Source organism: Delphinapterus leucas, chromosome 9, assembly GCF_059928025.1.
Source record: "Delphinapterus leucas isolate spDelLeu-1000000601 "Yukka" chromosome 9, BTC_Dleu_Yukka2, whole genome shotgun sequence".
Lineage (NCBI taxonomy): Eukaryota > Metazoa > Chordata > Mammalia > Artiodactyla > Monodontidae > Delphinapterus > Delphinapterus leucas.
This window is the reverse complement of record NC_143137.1, coordinates 6908148-6910652: the sequence shown is the minus strand read 5'-3', so window position 1 is coordinate 6910652 and position 2505 is coordinate 6908148. Positions and strand designations below refer to the sequence as shown.

The 2505-nt window shown below is 48.7% G+C and overlaps 1 non-coding gene across 1 annotated transcript; it reads left to right on the top strand.

Moving 5' to 3' along the window:
* Positions 1–1881: 1881 nt before the first annotated feature.
* Positions 1882–1953, top strand: TRNAC-GCA (transfer RNA cysteine (anticodon GCA)). Its single transcript has one exon. It is a non-coding gene; the product is annotated as a tRNA-Cys (tRNA).
* The last annotated feature ends 552 nt before the right edge of the window (positions 1954–2505 follow it).

Sequence of the window (2505 nt, the reverse complement as noted above, 5' to 3'; positions counted from 1 at the left end):
CCCCAGCGAGGAGCAGTTGGTCAGCTCTAAGTAGACCTGGGAAGAGGAGGGAGCTGGAGCTGCTGATGCCCCAAAGTGAGGGAATCAGAGACTCCGGACTCCCCAGTGAACGGTGTTTGCCCGTGGCTATAATAATACCGGCAATACCTACTTTTTCTTAAGTATTTGTTATGTATCCGGCAGAACTCTATAAAGACTCGAAGTCAGGAGTCAGCACATTTTATTCTGAAAAGGGCCAAAGAGTACATATTTTTAGTTTTATGGGCACTTGGTCCCTGTTGCAACCACTTAACTCTACCCTAGTAGAGGAAAGCAGCTGCAGATGGGTGAGAGTGGCTGTGCTCTGATGAAACTTGATGGACTCTGAAATTTGCATTTCTTATAATTTTCACATGTCACAATATATTATTATTATTATTATTAGAAATAACAGCTAATGTTTATTAAGCACTTACTCTGTACCATTTCCACCCTCCAGCCATTTGAAAATATCAAAACCATTCTTTGCTCCTGGGGCTATACCCTGGCTGTGGGCTATAGTTTGCTGACTCCTGCTCTAAAGGATCTCATTTAATCCGCACAATTGTAGGGCCTTTTATAATCCCCACTTAACAGATGAGGAAACAGAGGCATAGAAAGGTCAAAGATCTTGTCTGCCAAGTGGGCTATGATGTGAATAAGAGAGGACATTCAGAACATGGAGACGGCATCAGGACTTGAACCCCAACTTCTTGACGTGCCGTCAGTGCTCCAGCCTCAACACATTGGTGGGTCTGACTATCCCTTCTCTCTCCCTGGAGTTACACCCAGGGCCGATGTGGCTCATCAGTTCCCGTGGGGGTCCTGCTGCCTACAGACTGTGCCATCTCCTCTCCAGGACCCCCTCCCACCTCACCCAACACCAGCCGTGTGCACCAGCCGTTCTTGAACCTTGTCAAGAGCTTCACCTGATTCCTTACTCCTTAGTGCCATTTTCACCCAGAATTCCTTCCCTACCTCCCCTGTTTATTAAATAAGCCCCTCAGAGTGCACAACCCATTTCAAATGGGGAGCATGTCATGACCCCCGCCTCTGGTCAGGCTTCTAATGAATGCTGTCTCTCTCTGTGTTCCCATAGCGTCTGGTTCTCACCATGTTAGTATCACTTGTTGCTGTGTCAGACATCTCCTCTAGGCTGTCTGCTCCTGAGGCCAGGAACTGTGCAGTTGTTAGGGTCAGGCACACAGTAGCCACCTACGAAGTACTTGTTGGATAAACGAGTGAACACCGTCAAGGAATCTGTGGCTGTGGAGGGCTTCTGAGGACTCCAGGCCGCAGAAGCAATAGGTTGCTCTCCTGCTTAGATGGTGGACTCGACCGGCGAGGCCCAGAGCTGCAGAGGTGGCCCGCTGGGGCCATGTCTTGGCTGCCCCTGACTTCTTTTGGGGGCTCACTCTCCCTCCCTGTACTATAGACGTGTATTCTGAGTGGGAGCAGATACATTCTTATGTGACATCACTCCTGAAATGGTTATACCACTTAAGTACCCTGTCCCCTGGTTGCACTAGAACCCAGCCAGGACAGGCCTTCTCTAGGATTTTTCAGAGTTAAGCCCTTTTCTCTCTGGCAACCACGGTGTGGAGATGTGAGCCTAGAGGTGCTGGAGGTGGGGTATCAGCTGCGTGGAGAGATTGGTTTGAGAGATTAAAGCTGATTTGAGAAGGAAGCAAAGAAAAGGGAGAGTCCTGATAACTTTTGAATTTCTGGAAGTCAGTTTCTTCTCTGATCTAAATTGCTTAAAAATTTTTTTTAGCAGTTGAAATTTAATCTCTGCCACTGACTGTCAGTGTTAACGCAACATGATTCTGCACATGAAATGATATTAGCAGGACAGTTGTAACTGGGGGTATAGCTCAGGGGTAGAGCATTTGACTGCAGATCAAGAGGTCCCTGGTTCAAGTCCGGGTGCCCCCTTGTTTTCTTCACTCACATGACCAACCTTAGAGCTCATCTCTCAGGTGAGAGTATTTGGGGGAAAAGGTGAGAAATGGGGGATTAATAAAGAGCTGGAGAGATGGATGCTGGGTAAACAGACTCAACAGATATCGCTAAAGGCAGTGATCAGATTGAAACTTGAAACAACAAAACCTTGTCTGGCCCTGCACTCTTTGGGTTGGAGGAGGACAAGACAGGGAGGAGAGACACTAGACTGTTGCCTGATGGCGTGATGAGCTGGGCTGAGCATCGCTTCCTCTCCTAGACCCTCAGCCCTCGCTGCCTTCTCCTTCCCTCCCTCTTGCTGTGCACAAGGGCATTTACAAGACATTACAAGACATCATTTCTCTTTGTTGGTCTGCACATGCAGCTCAAGCCACAGAGGCCACTTGGCCTTGGGTGCAGAGACTAACCCTGGCGGCCTGAAACCAGGACGATGACCACGTTGTCCTTTGGCAGATATATCGCCAGGGAAGTCCCAAGATTGAGGTCTTAATCAGCTAGGGGTCCCCAGCACCTGGCACAGATGTG